Source organism: Saimiri boliviensis, chromosome 6 (genome assembly GCF_048565385.1).
Source record: "Saimiri boliviensis isolate mSaiBol1 chromosome 6, mSaiBol1.pri, whole genome shotgun sequence".
NCBI classification, from domain to species: domain Eukaryota; kingdom Metazoa; phylum Chordata; class Mammalia; order Primates; family Cebidae; genus Saimiri; species Saimiri boliviensis.
In genome coordinates, this window is record NC_133454.1 from 113720001 (window position 1) to 113743928 (window position 23928).

The 23928-nt window shown below is 39.4% G+C and overlaps 1 protein-coding gene across 25 annotated transcripts in view; it reads right to left on the reverse strand.

Moving 5' to 3' along the window:
* The window catches only part of PHF21A (PHD finger protein 21A), a 203976-nt gene extending 180698 nt beyond the window's left edge, over positions 1-23278 (reverse strand). For 5 of the 25 annotated variants that reach the window (XM_074401361.1, XM_074401373.1, XM_074401377.1 and 2 more), the window contains exon 1: positions 7647-21132. The gene's annotated coding sequence lies outside the window, so the exon portion shown is untranslated. Of the gene's footprint in view, positions 1-7646; positions 21135-21691; positions 22229-23255 lie in introns of those variants that run through there. The other 20 variants (XR_012518166.1, XM_074401374.1, XM_010333800.3 and 17 more) reach the window with 14 other exon arrangements.
* Between the last annotated feature and the right edge of the window lie 650 nt (positions 23279-23928).

The following is a 23928-nucleotide window of genomic DNA, read 5'->3' on the forward strand; positions in this document are numbered from 1 at the left end:
AAGGAACAATGAACACATTAAGAAAATGTTATAAAATAGCGGCAACATACACAGAAGAAACTAGTGAATTGCTAGAGACAAAATATCTCACACAAAAATCAATTCAACAAGATTAAAACGACCAAATTTTTACAAATTAAAGCATGGTAAACCCAACTATAGCCAGAAGCTTATCCAGAGAAACACATACACACAAAAACTCAACTCCTCCCCTGATGGGGCCCTTGGTATACTATAATCCTTGCTTTAAACACAGAAAAAACGCCTACTGCACTGATAGCCAAGAATAACTAGAGTACTTCCAGACAAATGTACAGTGGTCACAAGCTGCCAAGGATAAGCAAAACGAACTAAATAAAAATTACAGCACCTTATTGTGTTCCATCCTGCCTTACTTCTCAATAGAGCACTGCTGTACTCACTAGGCTGGAAAATGAGCAGGTGCCTTTCAGTCTGTAGAAAAATTAAACACACACACCCCAAACACAAACACAAACATAAACACAAAGGGAACGATACTCTTTCACTTGAAGGGGCCTAAAAAATGCAAGGCTTTGCTGCAGGCCTAGAAAACTCAGAGTAGGCCTTACCGAAGAAGTGAGAAAAAAGCCAAGGTTTATTCCAAATCCACATTTCAAGCACTAAACGAATTAACATTTATTTCAGTTAAAAGGTTTTGGCAACAATCCATTTTTTAAAAAGGAAAGAGAAATTAAGATTTTCCCTGTTTCCAGCCTGAAAGAAAATTAGAATCTCTTCTCTCTGACTACACAGGTTTAGCTCTACAACACAAAAAAAAAAAAAAAAAAAAAAAAAAAAAAACCCTGACTTCAGGCCTAAAAACTAAAAATGGTTCCATACAATTTACATCAAAAAAAAAAAAAAATCTACATAGTCCAACATATTGATCCTTTCTCACCACTGCTATCCTTCATGAACATTTATCTTTTTATCAGTACTTTGAAATGTCAATGAGAAACAGAAACGGCTACAATACACTGGGAATTTTAACTTTTGAAACAAAACCCACAAAGAAACAGGAGTCTGAAGCATAAAGCCCCAATCACACTGATAAGTAAGTGGTCCTAAAACTTGAAAGTGAAAGCAATACAGACCTCAAAAAGAAGTTGTTTGCTTGATATTAATGCTAGCCTTTAAAACCAAAAATATGTTCTGTTACAGAAGACTGAAATCAGGGCTTCCATTAACCTTGTTAAAAAAAAAAAAAAAAAAAATCCCATGAGCATGGATTTTTTTTCCTAAGTCTCTTCATCAGAGCAGCATGGGGTCCCATTAGGCACCCTATTTTACTTCCACCTTATAAATAACGTTGGCTATTCGTTATTTCCATGGAAACCAAGTACAGAGAAACCCACTTAAATGAATACCGGTTAAAAGAATAAGTTTTATTTTAGAAAGGTTTTGCTGCTATAGATGAACTCTTCTGGGGAATACTACAAAGTCTTCTTAAGTATAATTTTTAAAAATATATCTCTGGTGTAGAGGGAACTTATTAAAGGTCCTGTTAAATAAGTACATTCCTCGCACTAAATGATATATGCCAAATAACATCCTAACATTAAAGATACATTTTCAATGCACAAGGGTTTAGATGCACAACTTCCACTGACTAGGCTTCCCCATGCAGTTGGGTGGAATAATTACACCTATGGGTCTAATTTAAACCAATGCAACCAAATAAATTCAGAAATAAGGCTACCATTACCTGGTAGTGACTACTAATGAACACGCCCCACAACTGCAGGCATATGTATAACTTACTAGTGCAAAGAAGAGCAAACAAGGGAGCACGTAACAAGTTTCCAACCACTGTTACCACGTCTAAAGATAGCAGGTAGTCAAAATTCCCTGCTCGACAAACCATTTTTTAAGTTAAACAAGTATTCCTTAACCAATACATGCATTTGGATTAAACAGAAACAGAATATGCACAAGAAAGAAGTTTGGAACAAGACTTAGTGACCTGCAACTTTAAGCTGACTTATAAATTGTCTTGCTTATGCTAAGAAATGGTGGCCCATACAACTGTCACAGACAGGCAAGTATACATAAAATAAAACGCAACTCCTAAGAACATAAGCTCAAAACTAATAATCTCAGAACTTCTAAAAGCAGAAGAGGTAACAACAGCTGAAATTTTTCAAGCAGATATGGTTCTTCATTAAGTTAGTGGTGGCTTAGACTTCTCCAGTAAGTTAAAAGACAAATGAAATATTATCTTAAAAGGGATTACCAGTATTAAACTAACAATGTATGAAAAGAACATTCTTATACACATTTTTCCTTTGAGTATACCAATGTATCTAATTGTAGTGCATGTTTTGAAAACACAGTTACTTTCCTATTATGTTTTACACACTATAGATAAAGATTGGCAAAATGCTGGTAATTGCTAAAACCAGGTAATAGGTACATGGGGTTTGTTATATTATTCACTCTATTTTTATAAATGTTTTTAAATTTCCATAAGTAGTTATTTAAAACCCTATAAAGTTAAGGCTCTTGTCTCAAATGTTTTTCTCTACATAGAATTAAATAATAGATGAAATACCTCATATAGATCTTAGAAGCTACCGAACTGACTGACTGAGACAGTGTCTGGCTCTGTTGCCCAGACTGGAGAGCAGTGGCATGGCATAATCATGGCTCACTGCAGCCTCGACCTACCAGGCTCAATCAATCCACCCAGCTTAGCCTCCCTAATAAATGGGACTACAGGCGCATGCCACCACACCTGGCTAATTTTTGTAGAGACAGGGTTTTACCATGTTGCCTGGTCTCAAACTCCTGAGCTCAACTGATCCACCATCCTCAGCCTCCCAAGGTGCTGGGATTACAGGCATGGGCCACTATACCCAGCCGGAAGCTACTGATTTTAAATCCAGCACAGACATTAACTTAACATGTAACTGTAATTAATTTCCAAGTTTTACCTTTCTTACCAAACAATTACATTAACAATTTAAAACCACTAGGAGAAATCTAGAAAGGAAAGGGTCTGCTATGCTGCAACTATCAATCAATGAAACGTAAAACATCAATAAGGCATCATAGTCAAATTTTGTATTTACAAACCAAGGAAAGAAAGCCTAATCTTCTCAATCAATAAATCAAAATATTTTAGCAACTGACACCACCAAAATTTCCATTTTCTTCTCCAATTAGGTCCATGAGACTAGAGGGAAATCTAATAAATTAATGCTTATCTTAGTTAAGTAACATGCCTGCCTCTTCCTCAACTTCGCCTCTCTGTCACCCTCAACTAGAAAATACAGCAATTTCTGAGGTAAAAAGGTCTTTTCCATTATCTCCCTTAGTCCAGATATAAGATATTTCACAAATAGTTACTGTGCAAGTGATTTCAAGCTATCTATTCTCCAAATTCCAGCTGAGGGCCCAAAGTCGGGGGTGTCCCCACAAACCGTTATAGTTCTGATAATAGCTCAGTACCTCCCTGTTTTAAACCTAGTAATTACAATGGTGCTTTGTTTTTAAGAGAAATAGAAATAAAATAGTGGTGGCTTGAAGGAAAGGATGAACAGCAGGCAGGGGATGGAGAAGAGACCATCGAGAGAGTAAGCAGAGAAAGCAGAGAAGCTGGAGAGGAGAGGCAACAGAGGGAGTCTGGGCAATCACCAGCGGCATCTCTACACAGGAGCACCACCGGCTGGACAGGATCCTGCAGAGCTGAAACGGGAGTGCACCCCGTCACATACGGTACCACTTTTCACAAATTAAGCAGGGACAAACTGGATTTCAAAACTATATAATTCTTCAACTCAAAACGCTTGTAGAATCTATTTCTAACACATATTTATTAAAATGAAATACACTTCTAAACTTTCCACAATTCCATTCAACCAACTGAAGCAACTTTTACAGATTCTGCGCACAGCTAAAGTAAACTTAATGCTATGTATTTGCTATGCTAATTTTAAAACTATAAAGCTTTACTTACTGGCCACTATATTGCAAAGTAAGATTACTATTATTTAATCAAAAGAAAACTATACAACCTGCTATAAAATTCCTTAATTTTAAAAACATTTGTTGAGCCAAAGAACAACACTTTATTTTTTTAAAAACTGGTTGGAATTTCTGCCCAGAAAGCAGATACAATGTTTTAGGAACAGGGACAAAATAAAATATACACTGATTCACCTATAGTAAATACACCTATTCACCTACTAGACCTTTATCAAACAGTACAGCTGGGTTAGTGAGAACAAAAAGTTAATAGGAGCCATTAAACTTAAATTCTTGCTAAGGGTAACATATACCATATTCAGAATGCTTTGATAAGCTATTACAAATATTGTTGAATCACAGAAAAAACATATCAAGGATAAAAGACCAAAAAGTTCAGATCCTGATCAGTAGTGAATGAACAAAGTTAATTATATTTTACACTTAATGATCTTTCCCCTTACCTCATTTAGTGGTTTCACTTATATACATAAGAAAGATACATACATACATTCTAATGGATATATTAACTCATTTCTTTGCCCCCAAACCCTTCAAATCTGAGATCACTGTACCTTTTCTCATCATCAATGTTCTCAGGTTCAGTTTCTAGGCTCAATATAGGCAGCTTATGACAATTAAATATAGAAAGAAAATAATAACTATTACCATAAGAAAACATCAGGCAATTTCACAAAGGCAAAATGCCCAAAATCAGAAAGCAAATAAACCGAATAAACTGTGCCCATCTTCATTAGAAAGCATTTGAATGCCACTTTTATATCTCTGGGGTTCTACAATTGTTTACATTAGTTGTTATACCCAAGCATGAGTTCTCAAGGGTTAAATACACATAATTTGTCGGACCCAATGGACTGACCAGCTGATGAGTATTTAAGACTTTAGAGTTACAATGCTGAGTCTACTACTGACTTGATTCTAAGTGACCTACTATAAGCTGCATCAGTATCTTGGTGCTGGTCTCAACAGCTGTTGAAAAAAAAGAAAAGCTTCTATCACTATGGGTTTTAACAAACATAAAATGCCCTAAAATATTTAGCAGGCTCTGTTAAAACTGACATATTCCCATGTATTTTTTATTTTTCCCAGAGGTATTCATAAATAAGAACTCATTAGATAACCCTTTTATCATCCATACTTTTTCTTACCATGCATTTCAGGGAGTAAAAAAACTTCTCCAACTAAATTGTTCCAAATTTACTCTTCTACCAAAAACTTCTAGTGGGACTGTAATGATAACAATAATAACGATAATAGCAGCTGTCACGATTGAGTGTCTCAAGATTTCCTCATTTTATCTTCACAAGCACCCTAGGAAGTTGGTATTATCATCTCAACATCACAGATGAAGAAACTGAAGTGCCAGCGACCAGCACAGTGGTATGCAGCATGTACGTGATACATCTCTATTGGTGCGAGCTTAAATAATCAGTCCAAGGTCACACATCAAACTTTAAGTGGTTATACTGAGATTCCAATACTGGGGTCAGACACCAAAGCTCAGGCTTTTATCCCAACACTTGTCTCAATCCTTGAGAAGAGAAGAAAAGGAGCAGAAAACTAAGCTTAAGTACCATTTATTTAGTACTTACTGTGTGTCAGGCATTTCTACTAGTTTATACATTAACTCATTTATTCCTCATAACCACTTCATTTCATTCACATTTTACAGGTGAAGAAACTGAAGCAGAGGCACAGAATGGGAAATGCTTTGGCCACAGTCAGAGCTAAGTGGCAAAGCTAGGATTTGGGCCCACGCATCTACGTGGCAAAGGTAGGATTTGGGCCCATGCAGAGTGGCTCCTGCACCAACATTCTTTTTTTTTTTTTTTTTTTTAACCTCTGTGCTCTACTGACACACTGCGAACTCCCCTTCACTCGAATTACATGGAAACAAAACTTTTAAACTTTTCTCCAAATTAGTAAACTATAAGCTTAACTGAGAAAAACCTAGTAGTGCTTTTCTAAGCATGCGTGCCAGACTTCTTTACAGGCACACAGGATATGCCCCTGATGATTAGATCACTGCACGGCTCAGGAAGTAGCACACTGTAAATCTGGTTAAGAGCCCCCAGCCCACCTTTTTCTGCACTCAGACCCACACTAACCAGGAACTGCAAGAAATGGGCAATTCAGAGATGTCCCTGTGCAATCTTCTATAAAATGAATGTCACTCTGAAAATATCCCCGTGTGTACAGTACCCTTCCATCACCCCTTCTTCTTCCCAAACACCATAAAAGAAAAAAAAAAAAAAAAACACAAAAGGAATGAATGAGTCTAAGCTACTTAAAAATCGTAACAAATGTCCAATGATAACTACAAATTTAAATGAGAAAAAAGCAAAATTCTCATAATTTTGTAACTTGTCCAAGTTCTACATTTAAAAAGCACTAGGCCTCTTTGAAAGACTCAATTCTTAGACTACCTTCTTACCACAAATGTGCCTTGAAGGGTGCAGAGAATTTTTGCTTCAGATTCTGAATATCTTGACAGGCATATTTAAAACAAAAAACATTACTGTTGCAGTATAAGTTATTGGGCTTTTTAACCAAACATCTAATAGCATGACAATGTATTTAATGACACAAATAAAAATATTAGGCATAGATTTAATATGTGTATATTAATATGTAATATACAGAAAATAAATATAAGGAACAGGACAGGACCTAAAGGTACTGAGAACCTGACACAATGAAAACAGGAACTATTGCAGCTCCCTCCATTGACATCGTAAAGTTGCCACATTTTCTGGGCTCTCTTTTGAATTAATGTGGCATCTGTTCCAAGTACAGCATGCTAACATTTTACTAAAAGATATTTTCATTCTACATTTGTATCTGATTTGCTTTTTATTTGAACTCCTGTTTTATTTCAATGGTCATTATTTCTTTATACCAAGTTGTCAATTTGGCATTCCTAATCTATCTCCCCTGAGCACAAAAGGGTTGGGGGCGGCGGGGGGTGAGGGGAACCATCAGCTTAAAACTCTCTCACAGCAATAATTACAATATGTTTTGCATATAGATTAAATAAAGAAAATAAACAGCACGAAGATTTTGGTAGGCTTTTTAGTATCAAGTCCTGATAAGTTAACAGCATCTGTTCCTTTCAGGAAAAGAATTCTGCTCTGAGGTGCTGGGGGTTGGGGGAAGTAAATAAATACTAAATAGAATAATTCAAGTTACAAAGTTTGGTCTTCAAGAAATGATGATTTCAATAATTTGCACATATACAACTCCATCCACTGATAATTGCTTTTTAAGACATCTTCAAAAATGCTGCAGCAACAAGCCAAATACAACCACTTGTACTTAACATGCATGCTGCATACTCCACGATGTTACGTCACATCAGGCACAGAGAAGACGCTTACCAAGCTATCCTGCGTTCTATAAACTGCCTAACAACAGAAAAAGGCACTGCCATCTCAATGGGAGTAGAAGCTATCAGGGCAGGCAGTCCTGTTCCTTTTGGTCAACTCTGAGGAAAACAAATAAGGTTTATATTTCTGTCTTTTAAAGCTCACCTCTCTCCAGGCCTATACTTTCAATCTTTCAGCCTTTCACAGAAAGAAAGGCTGTTTCTTTAAAATTAAAAAGCTACAAAAGATCACTCCAACTTAAAAGTCCCCTACCTTTTACCAACTGTCCTCCAGCTGTCCCCACGGCTGCCTCTTCTGCAGGAAGAATGGCCTATCTTGAGCGCTTGTCTCCAGGTGTGTGTGGGTACCCTGAGGAAGGGAGCCACTGGGAAGGAACTATTACAACTTATATTTTAAAATCTCATCCTTTTAAAAATTTCAACTTTCCTGTTTGGTTGGTAACAAACATAAAACACTAGTTCAGACTACTATACATTTAACTGGTAGCCATAATTTTTAAAACTTTAACGACTACTGGTCAAGATGACTGAGTCTAGAACTTAACAGGAAAACTAGGCACTACCACTTAGTCAAATTCTTGTCTCTCAGTTTCACCATCCATAGCATTAACTGAGCCCTCTGTACACTTATTAGACTATAACGAACAAGAATAAAATACTCTGTAGGGCATGTTCTGAGCCACTCAAAAGGAAAAGTGCATTTATGAAAAACGAAACTTGGTTTGTAAAAAAAATAGACTATACTATAGTATAAATAAACTGCTACATTTTATCAGATCCAATTCTTAGAATTTTAAGGCAAGGCTTCAGTACCTTCATGGATCTAAAGAAGCATAAAGCACCTTAGATGCAAGGAGTGTATTCTAGGATTAGAAAGGTTTTTTAAAAAACTTCTATAAAATCTTTCTATTACCTGTGTAATAAAAAATTTTAATTTAAAAATTACAAAGGTAAATTATGACTAATAATCTTAGCAACAAGTTAAAACTCTAAAAGCTGGAATCAAAAGATTTCTATTTAATGTAGATTATAAAGCCTTTAGTATGTCTTTCTAAATATAGTGCCAGAAAAAATAAACAGCACTCAAATAACTTACTTTTTTTTAAACTGCTTTAAAAAATACTGAGCTATAGGCATAGCATTTGGTAGTGGTTGGAGACAGGTAATGGTGGAGCCAACACTACTCACATGAAGTTGTGAGGACCAGGACTCATTCCTATAGAGTTTCTTTATGCTGATTAAGTAGTACTAGTTTGAGTTCCTATTAATTAAAATATTACATTATCTTGGTTTTAAAATCCTATTTTACATTTTTTTTCTTTTTTACAGTTTTGCCCAATTCTTGCCTTTACTTTGTAAATGTGAAATGCGTCCTAACAACCAAGAGAGACTACCAGTTTTTTTAAAAGTTATCTGAAAACACAACTGCCCTCTTTATAAGTAGCTACCAGAATAAACTAGAATAATTTAATTCAGAAATGATGTCTCCCAAATTACTTATATAGGACAGAAAACAATGTTGTCATTTTAAATTGATTTTTTTTTCTCAGTTTTAAAAATAACAGTGACCATTTTCTAAAGCATGAAGTATAATCAATCTAGGGCACTAGGTTTGGAATCTTAATGTATAAATCTTACCCACCTCTCTTCCTCCAACCTTACTCCCACTTCCCACATGAGCCCTATTTTAAAAAATAAACAAGTTTTTAAAATCGTCATCTGGAAAAAAGTAAACTTTGAGAGAGTATTATGGTATAATTAAACTTCTTTTAAAAAGTGTGTGTGTGTGTGTGTGCGTGTGTGCGTGTATGTGTGTGTGTGTATAAAACACATATGTAAATACACAGGAAAAGTTTAAAAGTAGGATGGGAACGGAATGACTAATTTTCTACTTTATACATATCTATATCGTTAGAATGATTTTCTAACTTAGATGCACAGCTTTTGTAATATTTCTTGAAAGGACACTTACCTAACACTCTAAAACGTTGATAGTTATATAAGGACTGACTGAAATCGTGAATGTAAACCATTTGCACCTACCAAAAAAATTTAAAATAACTTAAACCATGCTAAAGTGCCAACTTCCAAACTTTAAGAAATAGCTATTAGACCCCACCCCATGCTACGTACTACACTCAGCAACGGATATACAAGGATGAACAAGGCAGGCACTGTCCCAAATGTCTTCATTTCCATTCCATTGCAATGTTGACTATTTTCAAACTATTCAATGTAACCCAACCAAAATCAACATGAAACAACCTCAAAATGACAGATCATAGCTGTGGTCATTTCAGTACATTGAAAACTTCTTTAGTAATTCATTTCTAGGTTTCTATGGGAATTACATAGTTTAGTACACCATTTTGGACATTTAAGAGCAAGGGCTCAGGAATCAAACCTGGGCTTGAATCCAGGTTGTTACCTATGTGATCCCAGGGAAACCTCTACTTCCTCATTTGTAAAATGGAGGCAGGAAAATAATAGCAAATCCTCAGAATATTGCTGTGAGGATTAAAACTAAATGAGATCCTATGTACAAAAAGGTTTAGCACTATACATAATAAACACAGTATTATTGATGACAACAGATAAACCTAAGGAACAAAAACTGTTCACGACTTGTCAAACATTTAAATCTATGTCATTTCACCAAAATGTGACTATGTCACTTCTCCAAACAGAAATATATTTATTTATATGTTTGTATTTTAACACATAAAAATAAAATTTGTATAGTTAATAAAATTTAAAAAAAATTTTAACAGAAAAGCTCATAATTAAAAATTTTCATTCCCATGACAACACACCAGTACATTTATGATGTTTATAATATACACACAAATGTATCAGGGTACATATTGTTAAAAACTATACCATAAACACACATGTAAACACATGTCAATAACTTGTCTGTTGGGCCAGGCGCGGTGTTTCACACCTGTAATCCCAGCACTTTGGGAGGCTGAGGCAGGTGGATCACTTGAGGTCAGGAGTTCGAGACTAGTCTGGCCAACATAGTGAAACCCTGTCTCTACTGAAAATACAAAAATCAGCCAGGCATGGTGGCACACGCCTACAGTACCAGCTACTCAGGAAGGCTGAGGAAGGAGAATCACTTGTACCTAGAAGGTGGAGGTTGCAGTAAGCCAAGATGGTGAAAGGGCAAGAGGGCAAGACTCCATCTCAAAAAAGAGAGAGAAAAAAAAAAAAAGAACTAGTCTATTGGGAGGAGGGTAGATCAACTAATTTTTTGGTTCCTCTTGATTCTAACTCATTATTTAAATTTTATATTAATATTATTAACATGACATAGACAAGTATCTTCAAACCCATGCCCTTACGGTTGACTAAAAATTCAATTTATATATATCATTTAGTTAGATAAAGTACATTCATGAATATTCTTATCTAATCCTTTTAATATCATAGTGAAGCAGGCCCTTATTGTTATCCCCATTTTACCAGTGGGTAAACTAAAGCCCAGCAGGGATGAATTTCCCAAGAGTGTATAGCTAAGTAACAGGAGTATACTTAAGGCCAAGTCTTCTGACATCATCACAACTGTTTCCTTTATTCTGATCTGGGACATTTCATTACAAAAGAAAACTGTTCAATAATTTAGGTGTGTCAGAGGTCTCTACACTGAATACACATGGCTGCCCAGGTTTACTCTCCTTATTTCCGCTCCTGATTTCCAACTTTAGTATTTCAGTAAGCACATGGGTACATACAATGATAAAAATATGGAATGAGAATTCCTCCAAACCTGTTATTTTCTGCATTGGCCCATTAATACCAGGGACTATTTTCCTCCTTATATTTAGCTCTTTGTATTAACTCCTTTGTAACTGCTGAATTTATTTCAATATATTAGGTTTTGAAAAGACAAAATGACGTAATATAAATAAAACAGTTTATAAAGTGGAAGCATATCAGACCAGATTCCATACATTTTGTACACATCTAAAGAATCTATTGCCGGGCGCGGTGGCTCAAGCCTGTAATCCCAGCATTTTGGGAGGCTGAGGCGGGTGGATCACGAGGTCAAGAGATTGAGACCATCCTGGTCAACATAGTGAAACCCCGTCTCTACTAAAAATACAAAAAATTAGCTGGGCACGGTGGTGCGTGCCTGTAATCCCAGCTACTCAGGAGGCCGAGGCAGGAGAATTGCTTGAACCCAGGAGGTGGAGGTTGCGGTGAGCCGAGATCGCGCCATTGCACTCCAGCCTGGGTAACAAGAGGGAAACTCCGTCTCAAAAAAAAAAAAAAAAAAAAGAATCTATTTAATGTCTAATCTACATATTAACAAATTTTAAACCACAACTATGTGGGGGGAGCAGGCTAGTACAATTACAGTGGATTGGTTTGCTACATAAAGTACTTTAAAAAATATTACCTGGGCCAGATATGGTGGCTCACATCTGTAATCCCAGCACTTTGGAAGGTCAAAGCAGATAGATTACTTGAAGCCAGGAGTTACAGACCAGCCTGGCCAACATGGTGAAACCCCATGTCTACTAAATATATAAAAATTAGCCAGGCATGGTGGTGTATGCCTGTAATTCCAGCTGCTCAAAGGGCTGAGGTATGAGAATTGCTTGAACCTGGGAGACGGAGGCTGCAGTGAGCTGAGCCACTGCACTCCAGCCTGGGCAACGGAGCAAGACTCTGTCTCTAAATAAATAAATAAATAAAACTAAAAGGCAGAATTTTCTTAAATAATCATGGTAGCCCTCAACAACAATATTGTAAAACTTCTCACAAGCGAAAAAGCTGGAATAAGATTCTAGCTAAGCAAGTAAGAAAGGCACTACCCTGCTCCTGCATACATTCAAACTAAGACATATACATTGTAACTTACGCTTACATTTTCCAATATCCCCAGGCATCCCTCTCCTTTCTCAAACACCCAAAAGGGACAAGCCATGCAAATAAACATATTCTACAAATTCAAGAACCTAAAAGAAGTCAGTGTCCTAAAAGAGAAAATTAATGTAAAGATACAAGATATTTGGAAACAACACCTTCTTCCTGGGGCTGCTTACTGGGCTCTCATACATCAATCCTGTAACACTGGGAACTACAGTGATATATTGGTACATGCTTCTAAACACAACAGAACTTTTCCAAGATTACATACACTGTAAAGCAAGGGGCATTTTTGTAGCGTCTTCTTTTCTTTAATCAAGTAGTTTGGATATTCTACCACTGCAAACGTTGTAAACAAAGAAATTTTCATTATCTTTTGAACTTTCTGAAGTCAACCAAAGGCTTGTAGTATAGATGCAATGAGTACTACACAAGCAGAGCTGAATACTATTCAAAATTCAGCTACCAGCCTGATAGTCCCTTTGGGGGCATGTATTTCTTAGGGAGAAACTGAGGTGCAAGGACATTTTACACACAGCAGGAACATTCTAAGGAGTTTGCCACATCATCACCATAAGCCAAAAATCTCAAGGTCTTTTTAGAACAGCCTGGGCTTCTGATCAAATTATACTGTAAAAAGAGAGAAAAAAATGTGAAGGGTGCTATTTTTTAAGATAACAGTAACCACTACTACTGCTGCTGCTGATAATTCTACACATTTACTGAGCCCTTATTATGTGGCAAACACTGTGCTAGGCACTGTCATAGATTTTAACAATTAATCCCTGCAACAACCCTCTGGTATTAGCTAATAAAATTAAAGTAGAATCCTCAAAAAAAAAAAAAAAAAAAGAAAGAAAAGAAAGAAAGAAAGAAAGAAATTTAAACTTTACAAATAAAAAAATAAATTATTAAACAAGTCTCACCTCTTTCTCTGTCTCAGACTACATCTTTAAGGATTAAAATTACACTAAAACCACCTTTATTTTCAGGAATTCCAGTTAAAGGGTACTGATATTCAAAATGTTGACAATTATGACAGAAGAATCACAGAACTATGAAATTAAATACTGGCACAAAAAAATCTTCCATCCAACCTTAGAGAATAACTATCCCCATTAAAAAAAGAAAGAAAGAAAGAAAGAAAAAGGAACAGCATATATATCAGGCTTGATAATAAAAGGCTTCCCATGCCCACACTAGCAATCAATGATGCCCTGATTATAAAGAGTATCGCCACATGCATAAAAATATTTACATCTGCTAAGTCAAGTTTTCAATATATCATTTTCTGTGTAAATCTTATAGTAGCTTATAAAAAAATACAATAAACTAATCTAATGTAAACTAAAACACCAGGCTGTTTCTGAAGACTCACTTTAGAATTTCAGCAGTATAATAATAATAATATTAGTAATCAAACTACTTAGCAGAAAGTTCTTAGAAGCCTGGAAAGCTGTGTATAAAATGGAGTAGACAAGAAGGAAGGGTTTTCCGTACTGTTTAAATCAACTACAGCTCCCAGCATGCAGTGCTCTAATCTGAAGTTAAGCAAAAACTGCAATGCATACTGGGACTTGTAGTAAGTAAACCACTTTATCACAGTAAGTTTCAAGAAAAGTCTGAACTATCTAGCACAATTTGACTATACCTTATTATCACAGTTTAATCAAATTTGTATGTTCTCTGCTCTGGCACACGGTTTTTCTAGCACATACTGGAAAAAGTATCAATATTTAGATCAACATTTTCACATTAGAAAAATCTTACATAGGAGAAGCACAGAAAAAAATGATCAAAAATCAAAAGACAATGTAATAAAAAATATAATCTTTGAAACAGTTTTTAAACGTTTGAATGGATCCATTTCAACACCCTTTAATCCTCTCCCTCAAAAAATTTAATTGTTTTGGCCAGGCACGGTGGCTCACACCTGTAATCCAGCACTTTAGGAGGCTGACATGGGCAGATGACAAGGTCAAGAGATTGAGAGCATCCTGGCCAACACTGTGAAACCGCATCTCTACTAAAAATACAAAAATTAGCAGAGTGTGGTAGCACATGCCTATAGTCCCAGAGACTCAGGAGGCTGAGGTAGGAAAAATTGCTTGAACCCAGGAGGTGGATGTTGCAGTGAGCTGAGATCACGCCACTGCACTCCAGCCTGGCCACAGAACAAGACTCCATATATTAAAAAAAAAAAAAAAGAAAGAAAGAAAGAAAGAAAAAAAAGAAAAGAAAAAGAAAGGGAAAAATAAGAAAAAAAGTTTAATTGTTTTAACAGGTTGCCTTTTAACAATTATTCAAGATATATTTTATAAATAATTTTTCTTGAAGAAAATTATCACAAGCAAATATTCCCCATATTCTAATACTGCCACTAGGAAATAATTTTTATAGTAATACATACACACACTATCACAAAAACAAACCAAAAATACTGAAGTTCTGCTTTTGTAAAGTCCTTACTCAACATTTATGCCTTCATTCCTCATCTCTAATTCCCTACACACACACACACACACACACACACACACACACACACACACAGACACTTCAAGAAAGAACACTTAGAAAAACAGTATTCCAACTACAGGCCCACTTCTCTCATCCACTTACCTCTTCTGAAAATACAAAAAAAAAAAAAATTTAAGCTATCAGTAACATGTCCAAACACAAGCTGATAAGTTTGAGCTAGAATTTACATATATACAGTTGCTACACACCCTCCTATTTCTGCAAGACTGTGGAAGGAGACTGGGAAAGAACTAACCGCAATCTGCATCAGGAGGCCTAACACAGGTGGTGGGTTATTTTCAGGCAACAGCACCTTCACAAACATGTTTTGGAATAAAGTCCAAGAAATTCCTAACAAGGAAAGATAAGCTGGCACACAAATTTAATGCAATCCAGCTAAAAATCATCTGCAACACATGCTACTACATTTCACCATAAAAGTGACAGGCTACTATAAAGGATTTGAAGCTTCATCAATACAATATACTGTCCATAAGGCCAGAGATAGCAGTTGCCATGGTTACTATCACCCACTTTTATCAGGAAATTATTGTCATTACCCCAAAGTTTTGGGTACTCATTTAAAATTTAAAACAACAACAACAACAACAATTTAGGGTTCTGACTGTTAATTGAGTGAAAGAATCAACTACAGTTTGATTTGCAAGTATGTCGCTTTGGAGATGCACATGGTTAACAATACTTGGATCTGCAGCAGAAAAAAAATCAATTCCTTTCTGCTGCTCCTTCTCCTCAAGTACTGACAGTTTGTATTCTCAATGCAGCCAAAACAATAAAACAAAACCCATCTTTTTGGCTTCTGTGTTTAAGTTATTTTTTCCCCCTAGGCCCACAAACAGAGTCAAAATAAAGCCTAGATCATCAACCTGTTAGGCCTCATCCCCTTCCTATCCCTTCCATACTGGTTCACTTTCCTGACAACTTAAAAAAGCAGAAAACATTTCTGTAACTGATTCCAAGATATAGAAAATAATAGTTGCCTTCAACTGAGATATTTTCACCAAATGCTTTTTTATTCAACTTTTTTTCTAAGGCAGGGAGAAGGGAAGACTTGCAGGGTACCAGAAGGGACAAGGGGAGGAGTATTCAAACTGCCACACAAGTCTAGTCTAAGAAAGTTGCTTTAGAAAGGTCCAAAGGATGACTGAATCTCACATACAATTTCTAAAAGGGAAGAGTTCACTGTAATTTTAAGACTGAATTAATGGACAAGTAATAGAAAAGTTATTCCTAAAAGTCTATTTCAACATTTTCACAAAAGATAACTCTTCAAAAATTTAACATACATGTAAGAATTACATGAAAGCCTACAAAATAGTATGGCCACATATACACACAAAGCACAAAATATATGCTATTTAAGAAATAATTATCTAAAATAAATTTAGTGCACTGTTAACATATTATTTCTTTTCTAAAAAATCCCAAAGCAGCAAAAACATACACCTGGTAAAATTAATGTGACCAAAATGTATTACTATGCTCCTAAAGAATTCTTAGGCCCACAAAAATAGCCCAGGTACAAAAGCTCCTGAGAAGTCAACATAAATCATTAATATTTCCCAGCACAAAATAATATGAAAATACAAACATGCTTCAAGAAATCAGTTCCAGATATAGATATAAAAGAATTCTGTCAAAGGTCAGAGACCTAAAACTTTAATTTCTTCCTTTCTCTCTTTGAATAGTAACTAAATACAAAAACCTTTAGCAATAAAATATTAAGGATACAAAATTTAAAAGTACATTAATATAATCTTAATTTCAGTATGTCTTCACAGAAAGCTTTAATATTCACTGTCTGTAGGATGAAAAAGTTAAAAACGCCCTGAGAGAGGTTTCATTTTTATCTAAACAGTTAAATGTTTTTTTCACCCTTCACAGAAGCAAGTTTCTATATTTACTTTCTAATGGGGGCAATTTCAAAACAATAGTCACTTCTAAAATTTAAGATATATACCTTTCGATAGGCTCATAAACACAGGGTCCCTAATTATCTATATTTTACTTTTAAATGTTTTCTATTCCAAATTTGTGAGCAGAGTTTATAAGAAAGCTGAAACTTAAGGCTTAAACTTTTGGGTTATTTTTACACAAAAATATTTCAGTGCACTCCTCTACATTTGAGTAGTCATTTCCTCATGCATCCTTCTAAAATAGAAAAACAAAAATGATATATCCACATATACCTAATACTAACACATACAGATATACATCTTTTTCACTGTGAAACAAACTTGAAAGCTTTAGTCAGTGAGACTCTTTCAGAAAGTTAGCAGAGTCAGTCAAAACACTCAAAACTTTAACCATGACATCTGTTACTCTGTGTTAATAAGAGTCTATAGAAGAATCCAAGAACTTAAACACTCACTAAAATCAACTACTATCCTATCATATCATATCATATCAATGGAGAAATGAAAAACTGTAATAGGAGACATACAATTCACAAGATCTTCAAAAGGAAAAATGACCTTTTTTAAAAAAAAATTATGGGAAACTGACTAGGCAGCATTTTTCACAAGAAGCTTCACAACTATAACAAAGAGATTTTTGGTAACCACAGCAGTATTTAAAAAACAAAAATTTAGGTTGGGCATAGTGGCTCATGCCTATAGTCCCAGGACTTTGGGAGGCCCAGGCAGGTGGATCACCTGAGGTCAGGAGTTCAAGACCTGTCTGGCCAACATGGTGAAACCCCGTATCTACTAAAAATACAAAAATTAGCTGGGCGTGGTGGGAGGCACCTGAAATCACAGCCACTAAGGAGGCTGAGAGGCAGGAGAATCACTTGAACTCGGGAGGCAGAGGTTATAGTAAGCTGAGATAGCGCCACTGTACTTCAGCCCGGGAAACAGAGTAAGACTCCATCTCAAAAATTATAGTGTCCAGGGTGCACTTTAAATGCGTTTCTCAACTGATATGGAAAAACTTAGCATTTTAAGACAGAAGCTTCTGTCCATGTATTAATTAGTTACATATCTCAACAACTTAGTATCTGCATGGCTTCTTACCATTTATGAAGAACTTTTACATGTATTATCTCATTTGGTCTCACTGAGAAAATAGTATTATGCCTACAAAATAGACAAAATTCAAAGCAGATTTATCAAACTTTCTAGCATCCTCAAGTTGTTAAAATTTTGACACAAAACTTTACAGGCAACCACGTGGCATGATATTTCCAGTGATAATCAATTCACCTAACACTAACAGAGTTTCAGAGGACCATGTGCTGTAAATGCTATGAAACTGTTAAGGTAGCTATATTCAACTTTATGCAGTTATTGTTATATCAGCAATGACCTGCCACTGATAGAACTTCACTTACAGTTCAAGAATCTCAGTCTTTGCAGGCTAACAAGTATATCTACCATATGTATTTATGATGCTGAGTGAGTAAAAATTGATCTACATTAGAATCATTGTCTGTAAATCTGATGGGGGAATAAAACCAGAAGTTGTCTAAAATTTTTTCCACACACTATCCCCCTTTCCCAAATCTCAACTACTCTATATACTATTTGTATTAATATTATTAATATTATAGGGATGATAAGGCTTAAAGCCCTAAATCGTAGCAACTACTTTTGTTTATAAAAACTACAAATAATTTTTTAAAAATACATGCTCAACATTCCACTCATCAACAGAAGACGAACTCCCCTTCCAAATAAAATAATTCTAAACAGTGCTCTGTACCTAGGCCCAGAATCCTTAAGCTATCCACAATCACATACCTACTTTGTATAGTCAAAGACTTCAGTTTCACATAGCAAACATAATTTATAATTGAAAGTTTTAAATGGACTTACTCAAAATCTTTCTGGAACTTTAAGGTGTTAATCCTGTTGCTTAGCTGAAGCTAAGTACAGCTGTAATAAGTAGCAAGACCCTCAAAATTCAAAAATATCCTTTATCTTGCTGTAGCACCTCCTGCTGGATAGCATTTAGAGATCTTCATGTAAGCAGAAGAAGAATATTTCAGAGGCAGGTCCTTCCAGACGACTGAATAGGAAAAAGGATGGACCCTTCAAGGCTAAAAGAAATAGGCCCCATCCACCACTTATACCTTCTAAAAATACAATTAGCCCAGGTAGGTGTCTTTTTCATCTATTACTACTCCAGTTCCATAACAACTTGCCTGAGTTCAAAATATAACATGCTTAAATCAAGCCTGCAAAATTATCTAAAAACTAAGTTAAAAAGCCTTCAATAGCACCCAAGCAAAAAAACTTTATTATGGGCAGCCAAGCAATGCCAGTCAAACTGCAAATACTATTATGTCACCAAAAGCAAAAGTCTGATGTTAAAACAAAACAAAACAAAACAAAAAAGCACCTGGAAGATTTTTAACATGCTGGCCAGATGTTTGTACTTTGAGAACTCTGTGCACGATGACTATGCTCTTCACCTAAGGATAGTTGTACATCTACAAACGTTTTAAGTACAGAAATTTTTAAAATAAACATTAGTATAACTGCACACAGAATTTCCTCTTTGCCATCAAAAGACAGGTCCCCGGATTTGAAAATGTATTTTTCAGACATTTTTAATGACCTTCTAAAATAAACTAGCTTAAGCCCACAACACAGATTCCATAAACAAGTGAAGACAGATGAAGAGAAGAAGGAACTTACCAAAATTAAAATGAATAATAGTATTTCCAGTAAAAATGTAGTAACAGTTTCCAACAATGCTGTAAACCAAGTAAATTGTGAAACTTAAAGAAGGAAGGAGGGGGCCAGACTTCAAAGACCAAAAGCAAAGCTGACCTATTTATTTCTACTGCCCAAGTTAGAGCGAACACCCGATGTAAACAAATATCATAAACACTGAAAAGTATGCTAACATGGTTTAGCCCCAATTTTAGTACCATTATCAGGCCCTCAATAGAGCTACAGATGATGAGAATCCTCTCAAAAAGGAGATAATTCCAACCCCTCGCCTTAAAGAATTCCTATCAAGTGAACCTGTGAAAAGGCTTCCTTCCCAGAGTGCACAACTGCTTTAAAACAAACAAACAAACAAACTTTCATCGGCCCAAATTAATCTGATTCTAATATTCAACTACCCATTATTTATATATAAATGTTCCTCCCTCTCCAACTTCTCCAGCTCAAGCATCTACATTCCTGACACTGACTATTAGAAAAAATGCACAACTCGTTCCCCAGCTATGGGGCAAATCTTTGAAATCCGAAACACAGCCACAAAGTTCACTGTCAAGGCCAGGTAACGAGGCCCACACAAGTCCGGACCTTCACTCAGATTTGAAATTCTAGAAATCCATACTCCCAGAGACATCATTTTAAAAACAACACAATGTGGACGTGCAGAGTGAGATCCTCTACTTCCAGACCTAAACAAAGAATATTTCAACATATGACCGGAATATGATGACACCAGATTCACCAATGAAAACAAAACCTGCCGACCATTAGCGGTCGTACCCTCATCACAACAACTCAACTACTTACAAATCACTCTCGGCACATCTGCACCCCACAACCGGCCTATGGCCTTCTCCGGGGGTGCAAGCCACAGACAAAGTTGAAAGGAGACGTTCTCCCCCGGTGCCCAATCTCGATACCAACCCCTCCCCTACCAGGGCCACCTTGCTGCTACCCACCATCGCGAACGTGGTCAGGGGGAGAAAATAAAAAAGAAATCCTAACAGCACCGCTCAGCAGAATAAAGAGACCAAAGAGAGGATGACGAGAAGTGTTGGGAACTGCGTGCACGACGGGGCTGGACCAAACGGAAAGAGTCCCACTCCGCGCGCCCCTCCCCCCGGCGGGGGCGCGGGCGGGGGAGGGGCGGCCGCGGCCCCTCTCGGAGCGGCCTGTCCGCCGGCCCGCTTGGGGTCCCGGGGGCGCCCCGCGGCCGCCGCCGGCGGGGGCGAATGCGGGAGGGCCGGCCCCGGGGTGAGGGGTGCAGGCAGACTCTCCGGAATAACAAGTTGCAGAAGAAGAAGAATAAGCGGAATTTCCCCAACGCTGCTCCGGCCACCCAAGACAAATGCACCAACACACTCACACTCACACACACAAACACACACACACACTCACACTCACACACACACACACACACACACGGGCCCGGCAGCGTCAGCAGCCGCAGCTTTTTTTTTTTTTTTTTTTTTTTTTTTTTAACCAGATCCCTCAGTCACCAAACAAGATGGTTTTCCAAAAAAAAAAATTTTTTTAATTAAATAACCATAATAAAAACTTCCCCCCGACAGCATCCCAGGGTGGGGTGGGGGGGTGGAGGATCCCCGGCTACCCTCCCCGGGCCAAGGGACAGCCGAGGGGGGCGGGCGAGGCTCCGCGCCCCCCGCCCCCGTCCGCGGCCCCCGGCCGGCCCCCCGCGGGGACAATGTGACGCCCCCTCCCCGCCGCCCCCGGCACGCCGCCTCTGTCACCCGCTCCGGCCCTGCACTCTGCGCCCAGGATCCCGAGGCTGCTCCTAAACTTACTTCCAATTTATCCTGGGGAGGGGTGGAGGGCAGAGGGGAGGAGGGGGGGAGCCAAGGTTTTCCCATTGTCTTTTTTTTCGGGGGGGGAGGTATGGGAAGGGCACGCAGGGGGGCGCCCCGAAGGGGAAGTTATTGCTCAAATCTCAAGTTGACTGAGGGGTCCTGATGAGAACACCCCCCTTTCCCTCCTCCCTCCCACACACCCCTCCCCTCCCCCTACCTCCCCCCACAACAAACTCCAAGCAGGCAGCCCCTGATCCTCCCAGAGACAAACACCAGCGACAAGACAGAGGGAGAGAGGAGAGAGGCAGAGGGGGAAGGGGGAGGGAGGGGAAATAGAGCTACTCCAGAAAAAAAGAGAGAGAGTGAGGAGAAGAGAGAATGGAAAAGCTGGGATACTGCACCCTCCTGCTGCTGGCTGGCTGTCCCCCCTGGCAGCTGGAGGCAGGAACTCTGAGCAGGAGAAGCAGGAGGAGGAGGAGGAGGGAACTCTTCTTCATGGGGAGGGAGGGAAGAAGCTGGAGCTGCTGCTGCTGCTTCTGCTGCTGCTCTGGGCCTCTCGCACTTTTTAGATATTAGTGTGTTAAGATGGTAGGTTGTTCCCTTCTCCCTCCTCCTCCTCCTCCTCTCCTCTCCTCTCTCTCTCTCCCTCTCTCTCTCTCTCACTCACTCTCTCTCTCTCTCTGGGCTGTTTCTTTCCTCCTCTTCCCCAGGCAAGGGGGGGTGGGGAGGAGGGGGTTGGGGGGAGGAACTGGATCCTCCTCCTCCTCCAGGAGGGACACACACAGGCCCCGGGCCGGAATCGGGAGGGGGGAATCAGAGCAGCAGGAGAGAAACTGTGAGAGACAAACAAGCCCAACTCTTCATCCTCCTCCTCCTCTCAGCAGCAGCAGCGAGCACCACCAGCCCATTCACCACCCGGCCCCGGGCCGCAGCACCTCCGCCGCCTCAGCCCGGGGATCCCTCCGCCCAGGCCCAGACACACTCGCCCGCGCGGGAGCCCGCCGCGCGGCCCCGCCGGCCCGCCGCCGCCGCCGCCGTGCGCGCCCCCGCCGCTCCCGAGAGCCGGGCGAGAGGGACTGGGGCTGGAAAAGCGGGGACGAGGGCGAGGGGAGAGGAGGCGCCGGGGGAGAGCGGGCCGCGGCGGACAGGGAGGGGGCCGCCGGGCGGAGTGGTACGGCGGCCGGCCGGGGCCCCCGTGCCTCGGCCCGTGGCCACCGGGACGTGCGGGTGGCCCCACCGGAGGCGGCGGGGCGGCGGCGGGGGGGACGGCGGGGGCCCGCGGCGGCGCTCGGGCGGGCGGACTACTTGACGTGTCGGTGCGGCGAATTTATTTCACTTTGCCTAAGGAACGGGGTGTGCTGCGGCGCCCATTGCCTAGGGAAAAAACCCGGATGTAAAGTGAGTGAAACTAAACTAGAGTGAAGTAGGGCAGCGGCAGCCAAACTCCAGTGCAGCGGCGGCGACGGCGGTGATGGGGCCGAGCACCTAGCGGCGGCGAAGGCGGCCAAACTCCGGGGCCGCCGCAATCCCGGGCCCGTGCAGCGCCGCAGCTCGGCTCCCGTGCAGCCGCAGCCGAGGCGAGGCCGGAGCCCGCGGCGGCCCCCCCAACTCCGCGGCCCGAGCCCAACTCCCCCCTCCCGCCCGCGGGAGCTGCAAAGGGGCTCCGGAGCGGCCCCAACTCCCTCCAGTGCAACAGCAGTTTGAAGCGGGGGGAGGGAAAGCCGCGATGGGCAGGAGCGAGGAGAAGCGTTGGGGAAGCACTGCAATGGGAGAGCGTGGTCCAGGCAACAGGAGAGATGCAACCTCAAGTCGAATGCAACATGCAATCCCCGGCAGCCGCTCGCCCGCTCCCTCCCCTCGCCACCCCGCCCCCTTTCCAAATAACTACCCTTGAACCACTTTATTAGCAGTACTTAGTCCCGCACTCGCTCCCGGGAGGGGCGGGGGACCGGGGCCTTGGCTCACCTTTATTTATTGCTGCTTTCTCCCCCCTCTCCATGTTTTTTATTCCTAAGTTCTTTTGTTCTAAGGGGGATGATGGCATTTACTTTTCTGCTTTGTGTAGCAGGGCAATCACTGGGAATCGGCCACGTATAATCCGGCGGTTTGTCATATTTTATTAGTGAAAGTATTTTATGCCTGTTCTACCTCCAAGGACTGTAACATGGAGAACTGCAGGGAGGAGAAAAACATCAGAAGAATTCTTGTTTTTGAGAGATTTCTTGGCGGGGCGGGGGAGGACCTTTTTTTTTTTTTTTTTTGGAGGGGGTTTATTTAGGTTTTCCAATCGATAGTTTGCAACTTAAAGGTTAACGTTTTTGCATGGGTGTATTACCGCATTCTAAAATAACCCCCAACCACAGTAAATTTTTTAAAAGTCAAAAATCCTAGATTAAAATTTTCTGCTGGACAGGGATATTATCTGTTCTGTGCAGCACGCTGGACTTAACATAGTGTTGGCCTTCGAATGCTAAATAACAATAAACCCCAACCTCAACTGAATACAAATTGGGGGGTGGGGGTGGGTTTTTTTTTTTTTTTTTAAGGCTCAGCAGTTTTGTAGCATCTGCCACTACGCATTTTCCAGGCATTGATTAGCCATGCAACTCCCATAGGCATGAAGTCCAGTTTTTGCAGA